Genomic DNA, 16,624 nt, shown 5'->3' on the forward strand with positions numbered 1-16,624 from the left:
ATCACGTTTTGATGCTTAAACTATAATACTGACCAGAGAAAAATGTGTTCCAAATACAGCCCAGCTGTATAAATTTCTCCATAGTAGCTGCGAGGCAGCCTCAACACTACGCATTTCAGTAGCCAGTCTACTCTTTTGGTCGGGGTTATTCTCAGGAACACTGAAAATGACATTCCTTCCATGGCTGTCTTTTGGTTAACGGCTTTAGTAACGCGAAGTGTTACAAGTCATATTCGATTAGAGCCTCTCTGGGTGTGTGGAGGTAGAGCGTCCTTGTCGAAATAACGAGCCAGCGGTAATTCTTTTCATATGCAACTGTCTTACAACGGGTATTCGCAGGCTTATTCATAAAATACAAGGTTTTGAAAGTGGAAAGTATTTAAAATTGGAACTTGCAACAACTGCCATTTTTATGCATCCATTTAGGCGATCTTCAGTACTGTTTCTTAACTCTGAAAGCTAAAAGGAAGCACTTGTTTCGCTCTGCCAAACAAAGTGAAACATAATACTTGTCAGGCTCCAAAGTTAGTTTGGGAAAAGCTATTTAGACACATGGCCGGTGTGGACCATTCTATTCCTGCCATATCGAGAAAAAATAAGCTTTTATTTCAGCAAGCCAGGCTACCAATACGAAACGTCCTCTGACCATCCGGTGACCTCGCGGAGGACCTATCGCAATACTGCTGAACTTTTTACCTTGTTCGTCTCCATAACTCATTTAGTGTTTGTCTCTGCCCTCTGTGGGATCCTTTTGTCTGAACAGACATGGTGACAAGGTGGCAGGTTCTTATTATCACAACGCACTTATCACAAGGATGGAGTAAATTCTCCCTGGCTCGGGACTGCTCAACTATTTCTTTCTCAGTCTTTAATTACAATATCACAAGTAAATCCTACATCCCTACCCCACAGCACCTACACTGCCCTAGAGAGCGGGCTTTGTATGAAACAAGGGTAGAAGGAAAACATTAGACTGGCGGCTTTAAATGTTCAATACGTGGGTTTGCATTTAAAATTCATTACTTTCATTTCGAAGGAGAATGTTGGAAAAACTACCGGTCTTTGAAAAATACCGTGTCCTTAAATATTTTCCTGTACATCAGGTATAAACCTGGACAATTATGATATTTGACAAGGGGGGAAAGGACTGGCCTTCCACTTCTGTCTTTTAAATGCATTGTAGAGAAGCACTAGTGGGAGTTTATGAGGTGATAAATTTATTGAAGGATGGGCAGTAGGGTTTTACAGCTAGGGTAAAAAAGGTCAAAGCAGTAAGGTAAAGAGTTCAAGTCTAAACTTTATGGCTTGTGAAAAGACTACTGCTGGACAGATTTTTCAGTCGGAAGAAAATGAAAAATAAAGAATGAAAAATCATTCTGTACAGTTTTTGTAATATCTTAAAATTGTTTGTAAGTCACACTCTAGCATTTTGCTCCGGTGGCACAAAGCTCTCTCGGGAGAAGATTTCCTTTTCTAACCTCTCTAAATCATTCAGTTGTCATATCCCTGAAGACACAATAGTTGAGATTTGACTTCAATTTACTCCTGTTCCTTCAGAGATAAGTTGGTGGTGAGAAGGTGACTGAAGACAAATGTAACTGTAGTGGGTGGGCTGATTTAAACTAGGAGAGAAGTCAGAGCCAAGCAGAGGGGCCGTAATTTTCAGTGGCTCATTGACTGCTGGATCCCAGATTCAGAACTGGGTAGTAACAAGGACTAGGAAGAGAACAAAAATCTCTAGAATGCAGAGGAAATCTGTGAAAACAGTAAAAAAAAAAAAAAAAACCAACAAAAAAAAACCCCAACAGAGCAGGGGAAGGGAAGCGTGGTAGCAGTGAGAGGTACAGGAAGATGCACAGGAAGCAATCTCTGCTGAAAAATTGACCCCAGTATTATTTCTGTTGTTAAGCTGCCAAAAAAATAACGCTCTTATAGGTAACTTCTCATAAACCGCAAGGCAGGGAAAAGTCTGAAGGGGCAGCGTAGCAGACACCATTATATCGTATGATAAAGCAGGCCCCTTTTCCGCTTGGAGCAAAATAAGAAGTATTTTCCCCCCGCTATGTCCAGTATTTTTCAGGTTGTATTACTGTTATTTCTGCTGGGACTACTAACACCGGAAAGTTGATTTGTTCGTTAGTGGTTGTCTCACAAGAATTAAGATTTCTAGCGATATTACTAAAGGTTCTGTACCCAGGATCATTTTTTTCGGTGTCTGGAAATGTGCTGTGCCATCAGGCTAAAACGTGGTGTGCTCCTAACAGTTTGGTTTGTTGTTTTTTTTTTCTTTTTATCTACGTTGCCTGCTGATATTTAGTTTAACTTGCACAAATATACGTCAGCTCCTCATCCCGTTTGCTTAATTTCAAATAATCGATTGTGAACGTAATGCTAAAATAGGAGATTGGCGCTTTTTTTTTTTTTCCACGAGCTGAATGCAGACATTCAGCGATGTGCACAAATGTTGTAAGTTATACCTGTGGGTATATTGTCCCATATTCCCAAACGGCGTTTTTTTTTTTTCCGAGCCATCTTCCTGCAGTCTGTTTATTTTGCTTCGGGAGCAGCTCACGTGTTCTCTCGCTCTGAATTTCCCTAAGCTTCTCCGGTGCATTTAATACATTGAAAAAATGCCTTGTTATCATTATCTTCATTGTCATTTTGATTTAACTTTGAGAGGGAGATGAAAGATTTAGACTTCCTCTGGCAGGAAACAAGGCCAGTGTCCATTACAAGACACTTTTTTTTTTTTTTTTTTTTTTTTTTTTTTTTTTTTTTTTTTTTTTTTTTTTTTTTTTCCAAGGAGCAATGCTACGTGTATTTATCGCTCCTCTAAAAGTCACTTTGGACGATGGTTTGAGAATCACGCTGAAGGAGGCTCTGTGTTGCAGAGCTCCTCGCCAGCCTCCTCTGGACGGGCTGTTTTTCTGACTGTGGTGACAAGAGACCTCAGGGACTTCTCTCTTCAGTAGACTCTCTATTTAGTTTCTGTTTACTTAGAGGGAATAGCCTGAGGGGCTACTGGAGAGAAAACATCTGTGGGAGATAATCTATAGAGTTATCTATCTATCACTCTTGTCGACCCTGTCTCCCCTGAGAGCAAGCTGAGAGACTTGTAATAAAAAGGCATCGCTGAAGAGGCTTTAGGGACAAATAAAGAGACATGTTAAGGGCCAGCTGAAAAAGGATAGAAGACATTATTAAAGCTCAATAGCTGTCTTATCAAAATCCAATAGGATAGGCATTTGGCAAAAGGCTTTAAATTTATTCTTTGACTTTCTCGAGAGCTTGAATTTATCCATTAACAAGAATGTACTACACAGGGAGCGGGAGATGCTATCAGCTTCAAAAGGGTTGGATTCAGTCTGGCGTTGTAGAAAACACAACAAAACCCGAAGACAAAACCAATTTTTTTTCCCCTTCTTTGACTGACTTCATAGGCACAATGCGAAATACTAGAAGCTGGTAGTATCAGGCTGATGACACTGTAAATGTAATTTCTGCAGCATGGTGATTTATTCTTCTACTCCCAAATCACACAGATTTAAAAAAAAAAAATAAAATCAAGTGTTAGAAAAACCGGGTGAGAGGAGAAATCTCAACCTCCTAGAAAGCATCAAGTAGTAAACAAGAAAGCTAGGTAGACGGAAAGCTTTTATTGCTGAAACAAAAGTAAAAACCAAGTAATGTTTTGTTACTGCAGATGCAAAGCGGGATAAGGGCCATAAATCTCTCCAGGTTTATTATTATATACAAAATGCTACAGGTCACAGGAACCATCTGATACTTCAGAAACACATTGTTCACACGAGATGATTGATTGATAATTATGATAATTTGCAAAATGATTATTTGGGTATTATAACCATAGTTTGTCCCGCCGGATTGCTGTGAAGACATTTTCTATATCACGGGCCGTCAGAAATGGCCTCTGGCAACAAGGGATATGGAAAGGTCTGGCCGGTCTCTCCCAGTGGGATCTGTAGGACTGATGAATGATGACCCAGAGGAGTAAGAAATCAGACTTCAATAAGCAGTCAGGAAGGTAGTTAGAGAAGAGCAAGGGAACTGTTAACTGTCTTTTGTGGAGCAATTACTAGCAGGGCCATACAGCCCCAGGCCTAAGCACAGCCTGTCATAATATTATGCATGCAGGGAGAGATTGACTTCCAGATTTTAACTCGAGCTCTTGAAAGTTCCTGGATTTGCAGCACGTCACAAGAAATACATTTGCATTTCTTCGTTTAATATATGTGATGGATATAGGTATGATCTATAGCTACCAAGAGGTCTTCTAAAACGGTTAGTAAAGATCTAAAAATCCAAATTTCGGTGATATTTCTTCATCTCTCAGTTCTGTATACCGAAGAATCAAGCTCCAGACCAAACTGCAGTGATATCTCTTCATCTCTCAGTTCTTTATATTGAAAAATCAAGCCCCCAGCTTTAGTGGTTTTAAAACAGTCCTCACACTTACCGAGAATTTACGCTGTTAACCAGACTGAATTATTTCTAAAATATCTCCTGCTTTTGTGAGCTTAAACTGAGCTGTAAAAAGGTGAGAGCATGTCCTTCTAAAATGTAGCAGACTACTGAGAGCTCGCAGAGAGCGCTGCACGGTGACCAAAACTGGGGGTTAATGATGCTTCACAAACCCCTGTGAGCTCGTGTAACAATACCCAGTTATCATCGTTAAAGTCCAGTTTCAACACGATCACTGCCTTACGGTTACTATTTCAGAAAGAGCTTTAATTCGCTTGTTCTATAGGTTGTATCTTTATGAAATAAAGGTATGTTTAGCTGCCACAAACAGAGGCAGCTTTGAGTTGATTTTTATAATCTTTTCTTGAATAGACTTGCGTCATTCCAATAAGCCCTGGACAAAAGAGTGGACAGTTGTCTGAGAGTCTTTTTTATAACATTTCTCTCTTTCCATTGTTAGAGAGCTGCTAATAAAAGAACCAGGAGTCCATTAATTCAGTGAATGAACATATAGTAAAGTCAGTTCCCTCTTGAGAACAATAATGTTGCGGTCAGCTTAGGTTTCCATGGAAACTAAGTACTTCTTAGAAGTTTGCATCCTTGATTTTGCTGAAATGAAGCATGTAAAGTAAAAAAAAAAAAAAAAAAAAAAAAACACAGAAAAGTTGGCGGAGAAAGTGATGGTTAAATTATTTTGCAGGAATAACATTGTGCGTTTTAATTTCTGTGATACAGATGTTTGGGCTTGATTGTGGGGGGTGTGTGTGTGTGTGTGTGTGTGTGACAGACGATTCCATAAGGAGTCTCTGGGGATGCTGAGCCCATAAATCAGGCCAAGTTAAGAGGAGCAGCCGTGGTGGAGCTTGCTCCCTCCGTATCTCCAGTACATTAGAGTCACCCACACGCACAGAGCGAGACGCGAGCGGGGTCTCGACTCCCAGTCGTTTCAGCAGCAGCAAGGATCAGGGTGGTTGATGGCACTTCACCGTGTTCTCTGTCGGCAAGTTGATGCAACGTTTGGACACGGTGTGAATGCCCCACGCTACGCTACATCAGACCTATGGGGGGAAGTAGGCTGGTTCTTTTCCTCCCTTCCACTCTGGGCAAGTTCATACTTAAATCCCCGCAGCCAGCAGTTAAGCCCAAGAGCAGTGACGTCGCTTTGTTGTTTTAGCACTAATTTATAACCCCGCTGCCTTATTTTCGGGAATAAACGAATTGCTGTAGCTGAGAGGGAAGTGTCCGCCACGTGTTACCGAGCTATTTATACACATTGTTCCGAATGACGTGCATCTCCGTTGAACAATATCTCTGAAGATAAAAGTGTCCGTTTAACTTCAGGCATAGACAGTTATGAGAGGTCACCTTGTCTCCGCGTAATGCATCTCAAACGTAAACACACCGGCTTTACGGTGGCCTCCAGTTATTAACAGAACCAGCTACACTGTTTTGGGAGCGAGGAGGCAGGAGGCTGTTCCCTTGACAAAACAAACCACGGCACTCACCTCGGTCGGAGCTGCTGCGTCTCTGCGTAGGAAGTGGGAGTCAAGTCCAAATTGCTGTCGTGTTTAACCCCCGTGCCCGACTACTGGCCTGCTCGAGGGGGGAAAAGCCAAAACCACTCCACTAGTGATTTATAATGAGTGTCAGAGTCGTATTTCAACCTCAGTGCAACCTCATCTCATTAGGGCAGAAACGGTAATTCATTAGCTGGCTGGTCAAGTGATTCATTCTATCCTTTTTTTTTTTTTTTTTTTTTGTAAATGGTTCCAAATCCGTTCCGTTTTGCCGATGAGCAGTGGCAGGAGAGCACGGCCAGCCACCAGCCTCACGTGCTTGCCCGTCCCGGCCGCTCACCTGCAGAGTTCCGCAGAACGAGGCGCCCGAAGGAGCCCTGCGAAGGCATTTCGGCTGAGTAATCGGTTCTGCTAAAGCTCTGCGCAAAGTCAAGGTTTAGGACCTTTATAGCCAAGAGCTTCCTAAACAGTGTGAAACGCCCGTGTCCTCGCGAGTGAAACCGTTCACAAGCCCCCGTGAACACTTGTAACTTCCCTCACAATCCTGCTCCCCTCGTGGTGCGCATATATCATTAATTTCAGTGCTTTCTTGCTGAAAAAAAAAACCAACCCACGTGTAATATCATATGTGAAACTAAAAACACCCTCCATACGTGTTGATTCACTTGAATCGAGACGGGGTTTTAATTGTTTGCATACCTTTGAGCACGTACTCTTTTTTTTTTTTCTGCTGACAAAACGAGCTGCACACTGAAAGGCTGGCATTTACGCACGGCCTGTAAGACGATTACTGGTGAAATAATATTCTGGATGATTAGGAGGTATTACAGCCTCTACTCAGTTTAAAAATGCCAGAATGCCCCAGAGATCCCCATGAATCTGCTGCCAGCCGGCCCCTGTCAGAGCTGAAGGCAGCACTGTCTGGAGCCCAAAATCAACTTCAGGAAGGTCATGTGAAAGAAAATCCTCAGTCATCAGGAAGCCCTTGGCCTCGTGGCCTTTCTGACATTTTCTGACAAACCTTAAATCACCAGAGTAGACAAAACATCACAAATTTTGGAATGATGGCCTCTGGGATTTCAGAACTGTATGTTAACTTGGAAGGTAACACACCACCCCCCCACCCCCCCCCAGTCCGTGCCGCAGCTCCTCGGTGGCCGCGGAGGCGAACGGGCCGGGAGGTTTTCCTGGAATTAGCTCCGGCTTCGGAACCACCCGTGGGATGGACCCGGAGCACCGAGGGCTGTCACCCGCGGCCGCGGAGGAGGGAGCCGCAGGCACGCCTGCCTCTGTGTTGCCACCAGTTTATTTACACAGTACTGGGAATATACATCAGCGTTGGAAGAATAGATTGCACTGAGCAGGACAAGTTTCTGTTCCAGAGTGAAATTTGGAATCAGGATTTATTGTATACGTTACATAGGTTATAGAAGCCAGATGGTTCTATTAATGTAATCTGTGATCTTGAGGTGTGCGCAGTGTTCGGTTAATCACGTTGTGCAGCTATTAAAGAGAATATATATCAGGTAAGAGGCCTATTAGAGCTCGCTAGCTAAAAAGAAAAACCTGGACAGTAATTGGGGAGGAAGGAAAAGGGGGGGGGACGTGTGTGAACAGCAAGGAGAGCGACTTGAAGTTGGCTCCTAGCGCCTACGGTGCTGCTTTAAAAAGAAAAAAAAAGAAAAGCCAAAAAGCAGGGAACTGGATGCCAGTGACCTATAATTAAATATATATATCATAGCGAAACAAAAAAATGCTTTTTATTCTTTTTTTTTTTCCCCATATTCTGCTCTAGAAATATATCAAGGCTTTACAAAGCAGTAAAGATATGACTGTTGTCCCACTCACATTCTGGGAGTGCAGTATATTTTGGTGATGCCCGTTAGATGGGGGTTTTAGATTAGATGAGGTTTTTATGAGATTATAAAATATGCGTTCTGGAAAAAAAAAAAAAAAAAAAAAAAAAAAAAAAAAAAAAAAAAGCCCGAATTTATTTTTCATAGGGCAGTTTTGTGAGAAAAATAATTACTAGGAGTCAACTCTTCAGTGATCTTCAGTAGTACCTTTTATTTTTACCCATGGAAATTTCAGCATGCGGTGACAGCACTTCGTAAGCAAAATAAGTTCCTTGCCTTTGCTCTTTGTGGCGGGAGTTGCATGAGTGAGTGCTCCATGCTCAAACCTGCAGTAGAAAACTGGACTTAATTTGAGGGGAATGAGAAAAGTTTGGCTCCACGTCTTAATGATTGTTCTCTTTTTTTTTTTTTTTTTGACTCAATATGGATGTTTCTTTTCACAACATCCTGAGGTTTCAAAACTTTATTTCAGTTTGAGTTGAGCCCAAAATACTTAAACCTAATTGAGTTATACTTTCAGATTGTTTCCTTTAGCTTCTGATAAATTGTAATTTCTGTGAATACTTTGATTTAATCAAGTTGTGACTTTTCAACAACGTAGGCTTGGGTTGGGAAGTATACAATCAATTCTAGTCTTGGCTTTAATTTATATCTACACTAGCAGTGAGCAGTTCTGTAGTATTTAAACTGATGGGGACTTGCCAAGATTGGAGTCCAAAATCCCCTGCATGCTAATTCAGAGACACAAGAGCTCGCAGGGCTGATTTTGGCCTTCCCGAGGAGGAGATAAAGCAGCAGTTGAGGAAATTGCAACATGTCCAAGATTTTACGCCGGCATCATTCATTTTCAGACCTCCCAGTTCAGCCAGTGCCGGGGCAGGATCCTGCCCTGCCCGGAGCTGCGCCTGCGTGGCTCAAGCGGCCCGATGAACGGGACTGGATCGACTTTGGGTTTTGTGTTCAGGCAGTGCAGTGTAAGAGTCAAGGGGCCCGCGGCGCTGGCCCTGCTAGAACTGGTGGATCTGAATATTCTGTCGTGGGCGTGGGTTTATCTCAGAGTAATAGCAAGAGGTGGTACAAATTCTGAAAAAAAAAACCCTAATGGTCTGAAGAGCTGTTGAAAGTGGCCTAGGAGCGAGTTATTTGATGACAACCTGCAAGTCAGATACGGATTGTATTTTCCTTCTCCCCGCTGGCTGATCAGCAGTTTCCAAACCGAGCAGAAGGTGTGAGCTGTAAGAAAGGGGCGTGCGCGACGTGGGACCGGCGGGGGCTGAGCAGCTTGTGCTGGCACCACGGCTCGGGGCCGCCAGCGCCCCCGGGGCTTTGCTCACGCGCACTCGAGGGCCCCGCCGTGGCCCCACAGACTGGCCCGTGGGCTATCAGAGGTGCTCTGAGGCTCGTAACTCTCTATCTTGTTGCCTTTGCTTTTACCTTCACTGAATTGGCAGTGACTCCTTTCTGATTGACACGTAACTCTAAAGATAAGATAATGGGGGAAGGAAAAAAAAAAACCAAACCATGATATGTGAACATTATCCTTCCAGTTTCAGTGATGATTCGAGTCATTTTCACTGAATTTCCAGCTTGATGTTGAGTTTCGAAGATCCCCTGAGTGGAGAATGAACATTATCTCTCTCTTAATGCCACGGAGGGGTTTCTGTGACACTATCTGCCCAGTCGGGCCAGCTGTAGGGATTTGAAGCCCGGTTATTCTTCTACAGTTCTCCATGTGCTATTTGACCAGCTGTTAATGCACGCAGAAAGGTTGCACATTTAAAAAAAAAAAAATATAAATATATTAAAAAAAATAGTAGAGGAACCTCAATTAGGTGCTTAAATCCTTACTTGCCTGCCCAAGCGACTCATTTATTTTTTTATTATTATTCTTTTTTCCTCCTTGGTTTAAAATATAATACAGAGGTATAGAAAAGAAGTATAGAAAGCCGTGGAACGGATTATAAAATAGTTTCTAAACTTCCGAGTAAGTTTTCCTCATGCTTCTCTTTAGGCTTTATGTGTTCCTGTAAGTAACTGAAGTTAAGAAATCCGTCATACCGAGGCATCCTATCTCATAATCTTCACGAGTTAGCTGATTATTTTAGGGGCTTGTTGAAATGAATGCTGGCCTCGGAGGAGAGTGAGTTTAGCTTGCTACTGAGCATTTTTCCAGATCATTAATAATTACTGTAGAGATAGTTATGTCTATCTGCTGTCAGAACATTTTAGACCCTGGCTGGTGCAGTAATTCCTTCTGTTCCAGAAGAATAAATCGCATGTCCAAAAGAAATCTTTTCTCTTAATTTCCACTGGAATGCCAATCTTAAACTTCGGCTTGCGTCGCGCAGAAGATGACTGGTTCTTCCTAACTTGCAGTCCGGTGGGAACTCTGGGAGCTGACGTAAATGCTGTTGCATGCAGGTAGTTTTTACCATTTAAAAATTAATTGAGAGGAATTTTTAATTTTTCATCTTTCCCCTGGCGATTGCACATGTTTATATATAAATCCAGGATTGACTTTCATTGTTCATTCGCTTCCCTTAATACCTGGTTAACTATTCTTCTCTTTCTGCGGTTATGCCCAGAAATAGTTTGGGGCAACCTGCTGAGTTATATTGGCAAATTCAAGCAGCCTCTCACTCAGCTACTGCTGCCTTGAAATGGAGATTAATAATTTTCGTCGTCACGGGAATCTTAAAACGGTGAATCCTGAAAACCTTGTGGAAAGAGTTCAGCTGCGGTGAGGCCCAGGTTGCCGTGTAAATCTACACACCCAGACAAACAGTGTCGATCTTCGGAGATGCTCAGCTCTGCTCCAGTCTGCCTGGGGTGTCATTATCGTGACATAATTCCTCTTCTGTTAGCTCATATGCTTCAGACGGGTGGTTGTGTCTTTTTCACCTTAGTTCCTGCTAGGAACGGGGGTCTGGTGCGACCCTCTTGGGTTATTTTGTCCAGTTTCCTACAACCGCACGCAACGAGGATGTACAATCTCTCATGAGTAGCCCCCCCACCCCCCCTTTAAATAAGATAATTTCTTTCAGGCTTTGCGTCTTCTGATGACTAGAACATGTCTTCTAAGTTCCAACGTAAATTTTTTCCTGGCAGTTTAGATTTGCTGGTCCTTTTGCCAATAAAAACTTCTAATTTGAATGGTAGCCCATCTTCCATTCCGGTTCTGATGTTCACCATGTGCTTATTTGTTCTTTGCTTTGCTCGGCTTACCGCAGGCAGCGTTGTATCTCCTGCTAAGCCAAGCTCAGTTTAGCTGGGCCGCCCTTTGCGAAACTGGGCAGCCCTGGGCTACGGAAACGTTGGACTTGCAGATCACAGGCCTCTTCCCAAGGCATTGCTGTATCATACGCCGCTAATGCCTGCGGCATCCAGCAAAAACCCATCCTCATCCTGAAGCCGGGTGACTTCAGGGAAAGCACTTCACCTCTTCGTGCCCAGAGCGCTGTTCACACGGCTGTCTGAGCAATTCTGCTTTGTCAAGCTTTTTGAGTCCAAGAAAAGAAGTAATAATATTAAGAAGTAGACATTTTAATTATTATTATCCAGATAACGAGATTTTCTCAGAGTAACCAAGTCAGGAAAACAAGGTTTATTATTTAATCCTAGTATATGTCTGTGTTGTTTCTGAACCTAGACCAAGGCTTTAGCCATTTGCTATATGAATGTTTGCGTTCTTGTGACTTAAAAGTGTTACACGGACGAAGGCTGGTAAAATGACCATGACCGTGAAAGCAGATTAATCTGAGATGAATTCAAACGGCCCCTTTTGCTGTACGATAGGAAGGTTGGCAAACAAGTCACTGATGAATGTCAGAGTTTGCAGTTTTGTTTGGTTTGGAAACCTGCTCAGAAGTTTGGATGCATCTCTGAAATTCAGCAGAACCCTTTGGTCTGAAAAATCTTGATGAAAACCTTGCACATGGCATTTTTTATTTTATTTTTTTACATTAATTTCTTCTAATTCCTCACACTAACTGGGCTGGAAATACCCAAGAAATAGGTTTCCTTGTTGTATTTTCTCTGTTGTGTTTGTAACGCCAGGCAAAGTCTTAAAGTGTTTAGAAGCTTATGTGCATAAATAATGAGAAAAGAAACTAATGGAATTCTTTTCTTTTTTTCTCTGGAAGTTCAGAAATGCTTTAGAGCTGGACAAGGCTTTGAGTGTGTGTTTTCCTTCTTGCAGTGGTTTAGTAAAACTAAAGAGCAAGGACTGTTCCTGTTGGTCTGTCTCAATGGATTGTTCCGTAACAAAGCAGAACCACAAACGTAGATAGGCTTGGCTTAATGAGCAGTTTTTAGCAGAGGACTAGATAGTAAGTGACTGGTAAATACTACGAATAACAAACTCATATGCTGGTGATTTATTACAAAAAGGGATGGATGACCAGAAAATGCCTGATTGCAAACCCTAGCAGATTTGGCCCCCGCCTCAAACTGCCTTCAGATGGACGGAGTCCTGCGCAGACCTGTTTGAATGGCTGGAAACAACGGCTCTTACTGTGATCGTGTTACGCCAGAGGAAAACCCTTCATATTTTTAGGCTTTGAAGATGGAGAATATATTTAAATTAGTATGCAGTGTCAGTCAGAAAATGTGCTGGACTCTCGTTGGGTAGGAGGCAGATTCTGCTGATCTCGTTCTCTGCATCGTCCCGTATCTCTGCTTGCTCTGTTGGTCTTGTGCTTTTTGCACTCTTTTTCTATGATGCTTAAATAGGTCAAACACCGCATTAGAATAGCCGCGTGTTTGGTAACTCTCTTTCCCATTTGCGAATAATCATACCTCTCTCTCTTTGTATTTACACAGCCACGATTTACCTTTGTTAGGAGCCCTCCTTCCCCCGCTTTGCTTTCCCTCACATAAAACAGTTCACCTGCATTTACTGTGCTTACACAGTGCTCCCCCTTCTCATGCTAACACAGCACATCAAATATTTGTTTGACTTTTCTTTAAATACCTGCCTAAATGAATAACCATTTCCTTTTTTTTTTTTTTAAAAAAAAAAAAAAAAAAGGCCGAACATCTTAATTCATGGGTCACAACTGCAAAGGCAATATGGTGGCAGAGGGAGACCCTCTTTAAAAGAAACAGAAATACTTTAAATAAATAAATTCGATCTGATCGTGCTTCTGCTGGAAATTTTCTTTAAGATAAGCACATGTCGTTCTGTAAAATAAACAGCTGAAGCTAAAATTCATCTTCTGCATGAACTTAAAGGGCAATCACCTGTATCGCACATCCATCAGAACAAGATGGGAAGGAGCCAGCCTTGTCGCAAGAAAGGTTTGGGTTAGATGTTAAGAAAAATGAAATACTAGAATAGTTTAGTACCGGAGTAGACTCTCTAGGGAGGAGATAAAATATCTGCCGCTGAAGGCTCTTAAGAGGTTTAGACAAATACCTGCCAGGCGGGACTAGATATACACAATCCTGCATTAGAATAAGGGACAGCCTAGATGACTTCCTGAGATCCTTTCTAGCCTTACGGTTTTTTATGGTGCTTATAAGTTTATCTTGTTAATCAGTGTGAAAGCAAGCCGTGGCGTGGAGGACGCGGGGAGGCTGAACGTGGCCTTTCATCCTCTAGGTAGGCTGCACGTGCAGGCTGAGGCGTACTGAAAAATGTGAGATGGGGCAGCGAGTGCTTTTCTTCTCATTTTAGACCTTTTTTTTTTTTTTTTCCGTGCTTTTCTTTAATGGTACCTGGTAAGTTTTGTGCTCTTTGTTTTCAGTATTCCTTATCAGCCAAACGTTTTACTCCATTTTCAAGTGGATTTGGTGCTCAGGAGAGCTGGCAGGTTAAGAGAAAGTTGATCTGAAGGGCTGAAAGTTACCTCCTAAACTCATGAGGGAGTTGAGTTTCCTAGTATGGAAAGTAGTTGATCCGGATTCTAAAACATGTATTTATACACACCTCGATAATGGAAAACTAGGGAAAAAGAAAATATAGGAAAAAAAAAAAAAGAGGAAAAAAAGCAAAAAGCTCCAGTATTTGCAACTGTAAGCCAGAGTTCTGAATTAATTCTGAAAAGCAAGGATGATAGAATATGGAGGAACAGCTGCAATAAAGGATAGCAAACGAATGCCGAAACGCATTACGCTTCTCTAAAGCAGATTTAAGGTGTCAAAATATTTTTCTTTTTCAACATGGAAGTTATTTGTCCTTGTGGCTGACATTGCTTAGTTTCTATGTATCGTTGCAATGGGTGGAAACATCCTTTAACTGCCAGACAGCACTTACTGATAAGCCAGCCAATTAATAATGTTGATTTGAAAAGCCCAAGAATAGGTGAGAAAGCAAAGTCCTTTGGTAAGTCATATTTGCACAGTATTAAGAGTCCCCTTTTACCTGATCTAGTAAACACGGTATTAGGAACTCTGCGCTTGAAAAGTTGAGAGACCATAATGATACGTGTAACTGATAATTGCCACTCCTAACTATTCAGCACCCACTTATCGTGCCTTTTGTACATACATACCTTTGAAATAGGCAGCTCATGGCATATGTATTTCTCTTTCCTAAATACGAATGGGGTGGGTTGGTTTTTTTTGGTGTTTTTTTTTTTTTTTTCTCATACGTTGACCTGTTTTATCAAAGAAGTAAATGTAGAGGAGGAATCGGCAGTTCCTTCAAAGTTGGTGGCCCTCAGATTGTAGAGTTTGCGTTCGGTCTGGATATGCAAACACGCCCCCCCCAGCCCCGTGTTTGCTCAGCTGATGCCATACTCTTCTCTTACCGCCTTGCTGCATGCACTCCAAAGACAAGACGGACACAGTTTCTGATGAAAACAAAAAAAAAAGTGATCTCACTTGGTAAGCAAATGCAGAAGCAATTCGCAGAGGCAACTGTAATTCCACACAGCCACTGCTTGTTACTTTTGGACTTTGGCATGAATCCGCTCAGTCGCGAGCAGCAGAAATCCGAAAGATGTGAGATAGTGGCCCACAGAACTAGTCTTAATCACGAGGGAGGCTTGAGCAGAGGAGAGGTTGTCAACTAGCAGCAGAATGTACTCTATCATCTGTATCCGTGTATGTTCCTGTACTCTTAAAAAGGCACAGAAATGGAATTAATTAGAAGTAGATGAAGCTGTTTGATTAAAGGGCTTATTTGTTGCCTGGACGTATGTATGGGTATAGAAATGCAATTAGTTTGAGAGTGCCATTAGCAATGTCAGAGACCAGAAGTAATAGAGCTTAACCCTCACAAGAGCTGCACTGTGACGCCGTGTGTCGTTCGGATCCCTCGGCGCGGGACGAGCGTTGCTCTGGAAGGGCCGTTTTTTGTTTTTGGTTTTTTTTTTTTTCCTCTTAACTCTTTCTGTGGAGTAATTCCCGGCACGAGTTACCCTGCTCTGGGAAAGTACACGCAGTGCCAGCTCCTTCCTTCCTGCAATAGAGAGGGTCGAAAACAAGAAGGACGTCAAAGGCTTTCTTTAAAATATGCAAAATACATGAATTCGTCAGGTTTCAAAAATCCCTTAAAAGCCTGTAGGGCTGTTCCCCTATCGCTGGCCTGTAGCTGCGCGGTGAGAGTCGGAGCGTAACCCCCGGGGGTTCGAGGGGTGCCAGCCCAAAGCGACAGCTCGGGGGCTGCACGGAGCGGCTGCCTTCAGCGCTTGGCCAGTTGGTGCCTGAGCTCACAGGCAGGGAGCGAGGAGTGACCCGTGCTTCTGGTCAGGGCCGGCTTTGAATGGCTCCGCCGTGGGTTTTAACGGTCGTGGAGGCTTTGGGTTATTACCCTCTTGTCATCCCAGACCTGCAGAGCATGAAGAGGGGGACACTGACTGCCTGTAACCGCTGCCCGGGTTTCCCTTGTCCTCGCTGAGCGACTTTGGAGGTTCAGTATTTCCGCCTTCATGTTCCTACTCTGCCGTGCAAACGCACCGACTGCAGGGCCGTAGTGCAAGTGTTCAACCCCAGGGTTCCCCGCTGCCAGCCTGCTGGTGTGTCCTGGTGGTCCAGAGTCGTGAAACACCTGAACGCTTTCTGGGGGAGAAATACAAGTGTATGTGAGACCCATCGTGTGTGAAAATGTTCACCAACATCGGCCAAGGTTGGAACTAACCCACCCTTAATCGTCATAAAGGTACATTATGTATCTGCGCTTTCCCTTGAGAAAGTGCCTTACTGTAGATGAAAAGAAATGCACTTCATATTTCAGCTGATAATGAGAAGTTAATAAAATTGGGATTTTGTGCAATGCAGGACCTCTGACATCTTAATCTTTATTAAAGAGACTTAAACTACCAGGAACTGCTGGTGCTGACTGGCACAGCCAGACTCAAGAAACACCAGGAGAGACTGGTCAAATGAACTGTTAAACAACTCTTCCTAATCCATCAGGAAGAAACAATAAGTGCTGGAAACATCTATTTACCATGCATCAATCACGCTTACCTAAGCAATTTCTAAGTAATTATACTTCTGTAATATAGTTCCTGAGATGACTAGCCTGAATGAGACGTTTGCTTTATTAAAACAAAACAAAACAAAAAATTTACTTTCGTTGACATATCGAAGGTTATTTCATATTCTGACAAAGTGGTAATTTTTCTGGACATTACCTCTCCTAATTGTTGTGTTAAAATCCTATCTGGAGTTCAGATAGCTCCTTTTCCCTTTTAAAAGCTTGACAAAAGGAGGGGTTTAAAAATTTTGAAGTGGTGGAGATTTTGTCTGTCGAATTTTGCGAAGTCTGTAAAAAAAAAAAAAAAGGATTTGGACCAGCTTGCCAAGACGTGACCTATGGGA

At 42.6% G+C, this 16,624-nt stretch overlaps 1 protein-coding gene across 1 annotated transcript in view; it reads left to right on the forward strand.

Moving 5' to 3' along the window:
- Positions 1 to 16,624, forward strand: part of PRDM16 (PR/SET domain 16) — a 257,410-nt gene that overhangs the window by 99,668 nt on the left and 141,118 nt on the right. The gene's annotated exons all lie outside the window — the stretch shown is intronic.

The sequence above is a fragment of the Athene cunicularia genome (genome assembly GCF_003259725.1).
Source record: "Athene cunicularia isolate RWA chromosome 21 unlocalized genomic scaffold, athCun1 chr21_part1, whole genome shotgun sequence".
Lineage (NCBI taxonomy): Eukaryota > Metazoa > Chordata > Aves > Strigiformes > Strigidae > Athene > Athene cunicularia.